The sequence below is a fragment of the Osmia bicornis genome, chromosome 6 (assembly GCF_907164935.1).
Source record: "Osmia bicornis bicornis chromosome 6, iOsmBic2.1, whole genome shotgun sequence".
NCBI classification, from domain to species: Eukaryota; Metazoa; Arthropoda; class Insecta; order Hymenoptera; family Megachilidae; genus Osmia; species Osmia bicornis.
Window position 1 is genome coordinate 7,065,961 of NC_060221.1, and position 13,724 is coordinate 7,079,684.

The 13,724-nt window shown below is 43.5% G+C and overlaps 1 protein-coding gene across 2 annotated transcripts in view; it reads left to right on the forward strand.

The window, feature by feature from the left end:
• Positions 1 to 13,173, forward strand: part of LOC114871986 (toll-like receptor 6) — a 38,327-nt gene extending 25,154 nt beyond the window's left edge. Inside the window, exons 2-3 of one of the 2 annotated variants that reach the window (XR_003788683.2) lie at positions 12,043 to 12,114; positions 12,604 to 13,173. The gene's annotated coding sequence lies outside the window, so the exon portion shown is untranslated. Of the gene's footprint in view, positions 1 to 10,490; positions 10,572 to 12,042; positions 12,115 to 12,603 lie in introns of those variants that run through there. The other variant, XM_029178664.2, reaches the window with a different exon arrangement.
• The last annotated feature ends 551 nt before the right edge of the window (positions 13,174 to 13,724 follow it).

A 13,724-nucleotide genomic window follows, 5' to 3' on the forward strand; every position in this document is an offset into this window, starting at 1 on the left:
CACATGCGAGTTTCCTGCCACTCGTTCGTCCTCGGCTCTGCTGCTTACGAATTCGAACCAATCAACCATCGCAGACTAGCCCTTACGTTCCATGGAAATGGAACCTTAGGGTCTTCTAACCAAAGACCCTGATAATACCTGATCCCAGAGTGTGTAAACTTTCCTTAATTAAAACCTGTTATTTTAGCCGGCGAACTAGCGTCGAGTATCTGTTCATCTTTATGGTTCAAATTAGCGATAACAGGCTTTGTCAAGCCTTAGAGGCACCGTCTAAACGGTGTTTCCTGATATTTCGAACAGACAGAAAGCGTTTGCATTACAAGATAGCAGGTGTGAAACGGAAATTTTTAAATTTTCCAAAGGTTATCCCGAAATCATTCGGAGGACGGTGTTTTTCCCGCGTAAACTCGTTTCTACGCTCGTCTGGATGAAATACGTGGCCGGCGTGGTTCGAGAAGGATTGGCCGATAGCAAAAAGCCAGCGTGTCGGCCGATAGCTTCGGCTGGAACTTTCCGATTACTTCGTAAGCCTCAATTCAAGTTGGCCCATCGCGAATTACGTGGACTCTTTTTAAAACCTTTTCCGATCCCGTTCGGACGTAGACGAGCGCCGTTCGTCCTCGAGGATCGATCCCCGTCCGGACTTTTCGATAAACGTTACCCGCGAAACTTCGCCGTACCTTATCCTAGACACGGAATTAACTGCGCGGAGACATTGTTTTTGCCCGGGACCGTTGTCACGGCTCTCGATTGCTCCAATTACCGACTAATCCCGCAAAAAGTTCCACGATCGAGTCCCCTCGAAGCGAAGTTTCAGCAGGGGTAAACCGAAATCGTTGCGACCGAGAGACGGTTACCCGGATCGCTATTTAAATCCGACTCCGGAAACTATGTTAATTTGACAGCGACAGAGACAGAGGATAAGGGTGAGGGAACCGAAGAACAAGATTGTTGGGGCAGGAAAACAAGTACAGAACGTATCGAATAGTTTGAAACTGATTTCCATTAACATCGAAAAATGAACATCTAACATACGTGTCGAAAAATAAATCGTATTACTTATGGGATGAATTGGTACCGGAAAGAGGGAAGGCAAAGAGCGAAGTTAAGGGTCAAAGAGATAAAGAGCGGAAAGAGGTGAACGGCAAAGTGGCAAAGAGAGAGAAAGGAACGCGGTGGTAAAGCGTCAAAGCGAGAAAAGAACAAGCAGGGGAGAAGAAGATTCGTTGAACAGGGGGTGAAGAGGGTGCAAAGGGATGGCGGAGTGAAAAAATATAGAGGAAAGAGGGAAAGAGAGACGCGTCAGGTGAGCCGGAAAATCCGGTAGCAGTTTTCAGGGGGGTAGATCCAAGGCACCGAACGTTCGACGAGGGTTGAAAGGTGAAGAAGAGAGGGGTAGGTGGCGAACAAGTACAAAGCCGTGGACGAGGGAAAGGTAAAGAGTGCTCGAAAAAATTTATCGAGCGCTGCACTTAACTCCCGCCACGTTTTAAAACAGTCTGACGGGGTCGTTTCAAAACAGACCGAGTCTCCCTTCGATCTCAACCCCCCCTTCGTCCAATCGACAGAGTAAGGCAAACATACTTATCGTTCGTTTGACAATCGAGCCATTTCCCCCGGACAATCGTGAATCGGCGATTCTTGTACTCGCGTTTAATCATAATCAGACTAGACGGTATAGTCGAAGAATAAATCAATGAATCAACCTTATGTAGATATTCTTGGCGCTCTTCTCCTTTTTACCTGGAATTTCACTTCGTTTAACTCTTCCATCATTTTTCTTTCGATCTTGCATTTAAGATAATGATAAAAGCTATTTTATTTTTTACATTTTTTATAAACGTAACAAAGGTAACTCGACGCGTTCATAAATTCCAACGGCAAACATAATCGAGCGACTATTTAATGCCAGCCCCCAGGCAATTGCTGCAAATTGAAGGAACGAGCACAAATGCGTCCGTATAAAAGAACCCACTACGCCATGGAAATATTGTAGATTACGCGTTCCTTCTTTCGAGGGTAATACGTAATTTCGTGGTGTTTCGCGGAAAGAGACAACGGGCTGGTTACTTTCACCACCCGCCCCTTTTGGCGCGGGTCGTGTAGCAAGGGAAAACGCGAAAGAGCTTGTCCATACATCCCACTTCCGGCGACGAGCTCATACATACAACCAGGCCGTGTCATTGGACGAACGATAAATCCGGCTTCGTGTTCGCTCGTCCAAGGGGAAGTTACGTGGTGTTCGTTGAATTATGTCGACCTGACGTTAGATAAATTTCACCCCTGCTCGCGTTCATCGAAATCTACCCTTTTCTCCGGCTGTTTCTAACGATTGCTTTTTATAAAAAGAATCCAATTTTTGCGCAGTCGTATGTTATTCAACGCGGTTCAAATTATTTTCTTCTCACAGCCAATCGTTACGTTTTACCGAACCCTTCGAATAAAGGATTCTCAGAAGTCACAAGGGTGCACTTGGTTCATCCTACGGCGTTTCAATCGGATCCTAACGTAGGTAAGCCCGTCATTCCGGCAGCTAAAATTGAAACGCGTTCACCCGAAAAGTACACGCGAATTTGAAATTACTCGTTCAAGAGGAACTTGGAGTTTCCCTTACTTTCGTCTTTTTGAATAGTCGGTCAGACGACGGGACAGAAAAATATAGAACGGGGATATCCATCTGTCCTGCTTTCGAAAACGAAACCACCGTTCCCTACGTCAGCGTCGGTCCGACGATAAATCCAGGACTCTTACATTGTGTCGGGTCAGATAGCTCAATTCGTATCAGGATCACGGTGGACGTGGAATCAGAACGAAGGGGACACTCGTGTCGGACATGCGACGTCGATCTGATGGGAACTGACGAACCAAAATTTGTGGGATCTGTTCCTTCTGTCATTTATTCGCGTACGATTCGTTCTATCTGCGAATAGAAAATTATCAGGTATTTTTTGAAATAAACGAGTTTAGTTGACATCTTGACGCATTACTTGTAATTTGTCTCTTACTTGGATTGAATTAAGAGATCATCCGAATAGGAATTTTAGAAGTTGCCTAGAAGTTTCGGCAGAAATTTAATTTAACATAACGTAACGCTACCTAGAACTCGCTCTGGATCTAGACAACTTTATCTGTTCCAAACTATTTCGAGATTAACTTACTGTTACATTCAACGTAATCCACGCTAATCTAGCTTAATCCTTTGACCGTTCAGTCAACTTAAGAAGAAACTTCCACACAACAAATCTCGACTATCGGTAGTAAGAGAACGTTCAAAGAGTCTACGTGAATACGAACGAAATACATTGAATCAATCAATATAATTACTCGCGTGACTAATTTCAATCATTGCGAAGAGTTCTGTATACCTAATTATTCAACGAACTGTCGAAAAGCGTTCGGTATTTCCAGTTGCCATTTTCATGGGTACTACAGATGCTAATTTCTAGAAGTAGCCCTGACTTTTACCTCGATAATTGCTGAAACGTCGGTTTCGCACTGCCATGTAAAGGACATCGTATGCGAAATTCATACTGTCCCTTCTTTTTAAAAAGGACACAGCAGCTGCGTTCTTGGCGACGTTTTCGTCCGTCACGTTGCCGAAATTGGCGCGCGATGGTCCACGCAGATGTCCGGTCACGATAAGCAAAATTCTACACGAATTTATCGATATTGCCCGATCGTTATCGACGCTGTATCGCGCGGTGGTCAGGGAAAATGTCGCGCATGCTTTTTGCGCGAAAAATATTTTAATACTTCGCCCGGTGAAATGTCGGGGAAAAAGAGAAGCTGGGTACGGTGTTCCATTTAGGAAGGAAGCGTGGCTGCATATTGCATCGGTGCAATTTTACAGTTGCGAGAAAGGGAGAGAGAAATTTTGTAAATTTAAATATTTTTTCCAACATGCGTTTTTATTCTTTCGTTTTATCTTTGAATCGATATTGGATCCTACTAGTTGGAGCAGAGTACAGGAAAAAAAACATTGACAGAATGATATTGTAACGATCAGAAGTTAAATGCTCAACAACGTAACCGTTAAAAAATGATAAAAATTAGAGACAGGATTTACTTGATTTTTAATTGAAAAATAATGGCATCCAGCGCCGGTTGTTCCATCCATGGAAGTGGCATTGTTTTTATAATTAGCAACAGTAACGTTTCCATCATACATTCAACTGCAAACACAGTCGCGAGCACACATAACCGAGCATTAATTACACGCGTGGAGTGCTCGTTCAACAGCTCAATGGAGCACGAAACGTTCTCGAAAATCATTCACGTCGAAAGTGACGAGGAAAACGCGAATGCAGATGACAAGAATACCTTGCGATTTGTTTGCAGTTTCGATGTTACATCCCGGTCGTATTTTCGGTCGTTACCCGGATTAAAGGGGACAACTGTGTTTCGTAGTCGAAAACTCGGAGACCTTTCGAAGAAAAACGAAAATCATACGCGTCGGTGCAGTTACAGGGATAAACCTCGGACGTATGGGAACGGGTCGCGTTCGTTAGCATGAAAAGTGCTCTTACATTGTCCTGGCTCGAATAGTCTGGTCCATGGGATCGACGCAAATGGTCGAATCGAAACGTAGAGAAGGAACGTTGCGGCTAGTGTCATTCCTATGCGCATTTCGTTTGGCTTCGAGAGCCGCCAGGGAGAGGGTCCAAGCGAAATTTCCATCCAACGTTTCCACCCTTTCCATCTCTTTTACCCTCTGCTCCCTTTGTTTCGATCATTCTTTTTGCCCCGAATTTGTCTCTTTTCCACGTCGACCTTTTCGCACAATTACAAATAGAAATTTAAGGGCCTCGTGCCCGTATTAAACCCGGACGTTGACGATTTCCACGATGCAGAGAGCATCGATTCGGACTAATTCCGCCGCGTCGTTCTCGTTCTGTATCGCCGGCCCTCTGGGCAGAGTCGAAAAAAAAATATCTTCCCTCGTTGGTTTTCGTGAATTCTGTACGCTGGCACGTCGTTACATCGTGATTCGTGTGCTCGCGGATGTACTAGATATTCGTGGATGCATCTTTTTTTCTCTTCTCTAGTTGCAAGGGAAATTGAGCATCGCCATTTCGGAAAAAGAGAAAAAAGGACACTGCTGCTGTATAAACGCGTAACTCGTTGATTCTGCTACTTTTTACTTTGATCATAACTGCTTTTATCGTTTCGATTTCATTGTGTTTTCCATGGGAACTATTGGTGTCACTTTACATTGTTAAAAAATTCGATATGCAATCTCTTTGGTATGGAACCAATACAATTTTAAGGTTCACCTTGTTTAACAATTTTTCAAATGGTATGGATATCCCTGAATTCATTATTAAATTGCAAAACTATATAAATTATCTCCATCTAAATAAAGACTTGCACGCTAATGGAGTTTTAGGGTTTCGGGTGGTTGTAAAATTGACGAGGCTTTGAAAGCGAGAAACAATAGAAGTGGTGGTTCATTCGCTTCCTTGGCACGGGTCTGATGATTTGAAAAAAGGAATTAACACGTTTGCCATCGTTAGAAGAGACGCGTTTCCCATCACGTTTATTGACCGCTCGTTATCGAACGTGGCCGCCACCTTTCGACCGGATAGATTCGATTCGATTCGCATTCAGAGGCGACGGCGGAAGCCGGAAAAAAACGAGCCATTGCGGCGTCGTCATTCCGTTGTGTCATTCCGCTTCAGAAGCCGCGTCGCTCGTCCAACGAGCCGAAATTTGAATGACGCTTTTTCCAATCGCGCCCCTCATCCTCCACCTGTTCCATACCCACCCTACCGTCAATAGTGTCCACTGTTCGTTCCTTTCGCTCTCATTCGATTTCGATCGCGAAACGAGATTTTTGCCCGCCTCTGTGTCGAGCACCGTTCACGGCTGATTCTTTTAACACGTTCGAAAACCAACAGTCCCCAATGATTTTTGAATTTGTTCCGTTTCGTCGTTTGATCATCGATTAATCGTAGATGATCGACGAATTCTCGTTTCGAATTGAACGGAAGTGATTCTTTGAATCGTGTACCAGCCTGGTTGTAGGGAATTGAGTTAGAAAAGGTGCTTCGTTGAAGTCAAATATGCTCTAAATAATTGTCTCGTTTCGGATAAGTCGTAGCTTTCGTAGGAAGTAGAAAAATAATAGAAAATTCCGAGGTAGGAAAACGGAATTCTATTTCCGTGAATTGCAATAAGAATAAAAATCGTTCGACGGGTGATCGTTGGAGCAAGGTTCGAGGTTGGATCTTTCCTTTGACTCGATTGCTCTAACTAATCGAACTCCATCCAGCCCTTCCCGAGACCTTCTCTTCTCGGGGTCTAATAATGCCAAATAGCTATCTCCTGCGGCTCAGTGCCGGGCTAGATCTAGATCCGAAATAGGATCTTACCTTTATCTCGACTGCTTTAACCACTCGGAGCCATTCAAACTGTCGACAACTTCCTTTCCCTTAAGCCTGCCCTTTTAAACGATCGTCTCTTACAAAAGTCTCTTCTATCCAAAGACAAATGCGTTCAATTAAAAAATAGAAGGAGCGTTACTGAGATTTTTCCACCCCCTTTATCTATCCAAAAATATTCACTACGCATTTAGCTCATTTTTCTATCAAATACAAAAATTCTCTCCCTATCAACCTGATCCTTGTTTCCCCCAAAGTTTGCCAAGTCGACTCTCGTACAAATACACCACCACTAACTGCGAGTTACACAAAGTTTCCGTCGTGTCGACCTTCCCAACATTCTTTAAAAAAAAAAAAGAAAAAGAAGAAACACGAGGAATTTACATGTGGCCGAATATCGGCAGAACTGTGCGCATCCCCTCGGGCGGAAAGTTCGAAAGGGTCCGAGGGTGGTCGGCACGCAAAAGGGGTGTGTTTTCGTCGCGAAGAGGGTACGAGGAAGGAAAGGCAATTCGGTTGGCGTGGCCGCGACACCGTCACTCGGATGCACGTAACGAAATACAGGGGACCACGTCACGTTTTGTTACTATCGTTGCCGATGGCGAAGGGTGGTTCGGGCGGTTGTTCGAAGGGAAGAAGGAGGAGAAGGAAGGAAACTGGGTAGCGAGAGAGATACATCGGCAAAGTTTCTGCAGACTTTCGACTTGGCAACGGCAACGACGGAGGAACCTTCAATTTTAATGAACCGAGCACGAAGTACAGATAGAATAAGGGTAGGAGAGGGAGAGCGTGTTCGGTCGAGGAAAGTTTCTACCGATGTTCTCTTCCATTCGCCCTCTTTCTCTACCTCTGTCTCTTCTATTCCTTAAAATCCTGGCTGAGGGAATTTCAGCTGCACTCTGAATATTGGACGCGAAGCTACGCCGGATGTATACGTATATGCGAGCCACGAATGAACAGGAATAATGCATCGGAACTATCGAGACGCTCTTATTAGCCGCGACCGAATATGATGCAGCCTAGACTGCATCGAAGAAATCGTTTTCATTTAACCCCTTGTCCGTTTCTCCTGTCAGTCTAGCGTGTTTCTCTTGCAAAAGTCATTCCGTGACGTTTTATTTCTGTTGCTATAAGATGATGCTGTAATACCTTCTTAAGTTGAACAGAATGTTAATCAACACGGGAACAATGGGGAATTTCAATTTCACATCGCGTTAACGACGAACGAGACTCGGCTAATGGTGGTTAATAATGGCCACCGATGCGGCACGCAGCTCACAATATCTTAATTGCCGGTCATTGGGATAATAAAAGTAACGCGAATCGAAAAGTTATTATTATACGCGAGATGGTAAATTAACGAACCGTTATTATCACCATAGAGCCTGCGTTAAATTTCGCGGTAGCGAAATAAATCCTTTGAATGCTGACCATTTTCATTTCTTTTCCTAGATTCTTGTGTGCACGCGCGATTATCCGCGCCGAGCTATCGGCTTTAATTAACACGCTCGCATTATATTCAGCCTGTCGTGAGCCGTTGAGACAAAGGACAGTGGCGTTCTTTGTTCATCTGGTCGCTCTTTCACACGCTCGAGTGCCATGGGGCAGGGTGTGTCCACTCGTACGGGTTGTCCCTTCAGAACCAGTTCCACTTTGTTTGTAAACATGGAACGACTTCTGCTTCCACAAAAGGGTGGTATTTCAACATCGGCTCGCTAGAACATTTCATTATTTCCGTTGTTGGACTCACCTTTGCCGTTGTTATCGCTGCGATCCATCCTCTCGCGCCCCTTTTAAAAGTCACAGCTTGGCCAGATATCTTAATCTACTTTTAATTCAGGACGAAAGCGATTACCGACACGCCACTCGCGCGGTTGTAATTAATGTTCCCTCTGTCGTTCGCTCGCCTTACCCCCTCGATGTTTTTCTTCGTTTTCTTCTTTGTTCGTTAACGATACGACCGTGATTAACGGATGATAAATACGATCTGATATGTTGATGATCCCTCTTTTTTTTTTTTTTTTTAAATGGTATATAAGATCCCCTGTTTCCTCCTCGTTGACGAGCACGATAGGAGTATCTGATAGCATTGTGATTATTTTCTTCCTTGAAGAGGCTCGAGGATGAAAGGTTGTTAGGCTGTTTATTAATTGAATCCTGGTTCATAGCTATTATGAATTCCAAACAAAAGGAAGGGTTTTGTATCCTGGGTATTATTTATTCATTTATTTGTTTATTTCAATATGTACGAGCCCCTTATAAACAAAAGTATTACAACACAGTACGGAATTATTATTCCTCCAGCGATGGATAGATTGGAATTTTACTAAATCTTTCAATCGAATTTTCCACGAATTAAACTCGCGTTAATTCGCGCTTTCCCCACTCGAAACGAGAGGAGCAGTTAAAATATGCGGCCTCGATTGCTAGACACCCTGCGCGGAGAATATCGATGGACCGTGGGCGGAAGTTAACGTGATTGTTCGATTTCGAGTGAGTTAAAGCACATTTTCTCTCTTTCTCTGTCGATCCACTTGTCGATGAAATCTTTGTCCGTGGAGAGAGCGCGTGCAAGTGCTCGGAAAACATCGAGCGTTCGATCAAAAATAGATTTTCCAACCCGGCTCCGTCGGGGTTTATCACCAAGGTATTGTGCACCGTGGCTCGAGTTCCCCTTCAGAGACTTCTTGAACTTCCGGGAGGCCGACTTGGCCACGGCAAACACAAAGACTGTCCATTTGCCATCTAATAATAATTGGAAAAGTTATCGCCGAGATGAAGTTTTCCCCGCGACTAACATCCACCGCGGACCATTTCTGTAATGTAAAATGGAGAAACTTTCGCATCGAGGAATAACTTCCGGTGCTTTTGAATGATATTACTTTCTTTCCGCTGCAAACACCCGCCCCTCCGTTGCGGTTTTCTTCGTCTGGAATTTTAACCACCGATTCAGCCGATCCGAACGAACACAGACTGGAACGTGGACGAATCAATCGTCATTTTCCTTATTAACACTTTCAATTTTACGTTTCTTCTTGTATTCGCATTATTTTGTTGATTCGTTACAGTCTTATTCGGCACTTTTATTCGTCGCGCGTGCACGGCTCGCATAATTAATCATCGGGCTGTCGTGATTGCGTCTAAATTGATAACATAATAGTCGGGCAATCGCGGCCACTTTGCGAGCGGGCCGTTGGACGTTCATAACGACGACAAGTTGACGCATCGTCATCAACGAAATTGTGTATCGGCCATTGTGGAGAAATACTCAGCTAAGCGGTACGCGAATTAATGATCGACGAGATTTCCGCGAGAGGCTGATCACGCGTCATTTTGATCATTCAGCCAATTCCTAATCGAACTTGCCGTTTATTAATCGGAAGTGATTTTTTCGCGATCGATACGCCCGGCTGTTTACGCGCTGTTTCACGAATCAAGCAGATCCAATCGAGCAGGCTGACGTTGTAATTACATTTGTACCAGCCAACTTGTTCCTGGAAAATCCTATTGATTCGCGTTTATTGGAATTATTTCACAAACGGCCGCGCGGGCACGGTGAAACAAAAAGGTGCGACTAGCGCGAACCATTATTAATTTTCCGAGCTGGTTCAATTAAATCGCCCGGCGACACCGTCGCCGTTGTCGCCCACCAGGGAAGCGGACAAAGTCGCTCGGCTTTCTCTCCTTCCGTCGACTGCTCTCCTAGCAATCCCTAACCCGTTGGCTTTTCTTTTTGTTCACCGCTGCCTTTTGTTTTTTCCCGCCGATGCGCCTGTCGCGTTGCTCAGTTTGTAGTCTCATCGTCAAGGGTTGCGTGTCGAGGGTTGGGTCTCGTGTTACAGCGCACGAAAGTTAGGGCGGTTCTTAACCCTTTCATTATTATAGACAGCCTTTATTAAGCGGTCACTCTGTACAAAAGGTAATTACAGTCACTTGACCGTAATTATAGAATATATCCAGAGGCGTCAAGAATATTTATCGATTAATCTCTTAATAATACCCCAACGCATAAATGGAGAGAGAAGTAGGAATCGTTTGAATCCATTTCGTGTTCAGTCGTCCGGTTTAGGATCCGAAAATTGAATGTCATTGATCGCAAACGCTATTTAGGGACATCGGGCTCGTGTTAGACAGTCGGACGTTTACCATTTCAACGTCGGCAATAAAAGGAACGGCATACCAAGAGGCGAGCATCGAAACGTCCTTCCGGGACGGTAAAACTGTCGTTGCACGCAGCAATAAAATGTCACGTGTCCCAAGATCCAATTCGATTCCAACTCGTGAAACGGCGGCGTGGCAACGGACATTCCACCCCGTGTTGTATCAATTCGTGTCTCGGTTCCGAGCAAGATGGACGACGTAACAAGCGAACGAGACGCGTCGGGCCCCGACGTGTCCGTTCATCGAGGCGTAAGAAGATTCAAGTAACCGGAATCCACGGTAGGAGCCACGATCCCGAGAAGGTTTTTCCTAAACCAAACGCCGCTCCGCGTCTGCCAGGGATCCCGGCGTCTAGACGCGACAACCGCGGCGAAATGGAAACGCGTTTCGACAGGGGGCACAACGAAGCGGAAGTTTAAATGCATTTCTAAAGGCGGGTCCGGCGGAGCGAAGAAAGAGGATGTGACGTTATGACACGCTCGATTTCGATGGAATTTTTCGGTAATTTTCCTAGCTGATACCGTATCAGACGGTGTTAAAATCATGAATTTCACTCGTTTCTCTAACGAAATATCAGCTAATCATTCAGCTATGTTTGGTAAAAATATTCTGATAAACACGAGCAAAAGGCAGAAGTAATTTGAGAAATAATTTACAGCAAAACTTCAAAACGTTTTGTTGCTAAAATAACTGAATTAATCATTTCATAGCCAGATTCAAAGGGAATGAATGCATCGAAGCTAAAACTGTAGTAAGGTTTATCACAGCTGGCTTATAACATACTCGTATCCCTTTCATCATCAATAATCTGGTATTTCAATAAACCCGTCCATTGAATTAAAAATTTTCATTGCATGCATCGTCCGTTCCAATGGTATCGCGAAATCATTCATCATTTTAATTTCACAGAAACACATCCATCAATTTTCATGTTTGCGTATTCGATCTGTTTTATTTTCTGGTTAACGAAATACCATGAATGGATATTATATATTTCCTTTTTTAAGAGAAGAGAAACATGACAGTGTTTCAGCTTCTATTTAAATATTTATTTCTACTTTGAATCTTTTGCACGAATTTTGTCCCGTCATTCTGTTTTGTCCCCCCAAAATTTTTCGTCACCGTGTGATTTTGAACATACATCAACGTTTCGGTTATTTAATTGAAAATTCTTTCGAAAAACATGGGAATTCGTGAATTAAGAGAGTTTTGATCCGAGGCAAACGTTTAATTCCAGCATAGCAATTCCTTTTTCGAAGCGAGCACGTTCTTTCTATCCTCGACGGTCCAAGAAACAATCGAGTGCATACACATTGAAGTCAGTGCACCCGTGTACACGCGTACAAATCGTCGTGTCTCCCGGTGACCACCACAGTTTCCCAGTTTTATTTCCTGAAAATACGTTCGCCGGGAGAATTTGTCTGAGCGTCGAGAGCGTCGTCGACGTCCAAGTGATTTATAGGCGCCGTTGTAACCGGACGTTTCGCTTTTTCTGTTTCAGATGTGAACTGTTGCCAGAAGTATTATCGATTCGCATTACGCATGAAGTAATTGAAAATCGCAGTGGGCAAAGGTGAGTGACTCTTTATTCGCATAATCCCTCTGTATATTCTGGATTATCAAAATTGATGGCCAACACGTTCGCGCGCATACCGAAAATTTATGGCAAAGGTCGAAAGATAAAAGTAGACGTTACGTTGTAATTCTTGCGGAACGTGTTAAAAGTCGAATTCATCATGGCCGAGCTCGAGTAACTTCAAAGTTGCTAGAGAAAAGTCTCAAGACACATGGTCCGCCATATTTCTCCGTACAACGCAAAGAAAGTGGCTTTCTTTTGTGTTAGTAGAACAGCGTCGGTTCGTCTGTTTTTTAATTCGTAGCAGAATTCTTCGCTGAAGTAGAACAATGAAGAAATTGAAAGATTTCCGGCAACGCCTTCGATTGTAACAAAGTAGAACGGAGACAGCATTGGAGTAGATTTTCTTCTCGAGCTTGGTCAAAGAGAGAAGAAGAAACGGTACGCGTTTCCCTCTAATCATGGATACGTTATTTTCTGTTGCAGGATTCCCGACTGTTGCGCGACGTTTCTCTCTACTTATTATCAAGAAGTATTTCTTACTATCGCAATTGTACTCCGTAACACGGTGTTCTCACCTAAAGTAAACGGTTTATTCGTATTTTTGAGACTCGTGATAGCTTCGTAGTGTGCAAATGTAATTAGGGCGATGAACAGCGATAAAACAAACCAAAACAAGAACAAAAACAACAGGAATAAATGAGAGCGAAGAAAACGAAAAAAAAAAAAACTCACGAAAAAAAAGCAGAAGAAAAAGAAGAAGAATGATGATTAAATGAAAACCACATACACAACACAAACACACACAGAGAGCATACTACCTTTAATTAACTCGTAATTGCAACGAAGTAAACAAGTTTTTTCTCTTTCTACTCGAACTCGAATAGTTTATTAAATCCGATCGATCGAATAATTGTAAGAATACCTATCGATCGATCGATTCGGTGAACCTAGAGGGGGTCTAGCGTGTCTCCTCCGATGAGCGTTCTCTTGTTTCTCGTCGAGCAGGAGATTTTCATTGTACATAGCGAGAGTTTTGTATATTTGTAATATAGATAGGGCATTTTATTATAAACAATAAAGTTATTTATATATATTTTAATCACAACACGGAGAAGAACGTATTCCTTTTCACCCGTCACGGATCGATCCACGATTCAACGTTCATCGGTTAATCAGCCGCCCGAGTGTGAGATCCACGGAACGTCATGATCTAAAATTCTATCAACCGGTATGTATTATGTACGCTCGTTAACGGACCCCGTTAACGACGACGTTTGATATCATTAGAAGTCCAGCCCTCGCTTCGCTGTCCAGCGATCTCTTTTGCTTTCTTTAACAAGAGATTTCAGACCAGTTCGAAATAATGGACCATTAAAACGGTAAGTAACTGAACATTTTTTAGAATTATCTCTCTAACGTTAATTACTCTAATATTAACACCTTGACTGCCACGTAAGTTTTATTTTATCCCGGGGTTCACTATAGAATTTTTGACCACTAATGACCACCAAGGGTCCAATGAGAAAATAAATTCCAGTCATAGGTAACCAATTTGGTAATCAAAGTGTTAAATAACGAAGAAATGTAAAAATACCATACGTTTT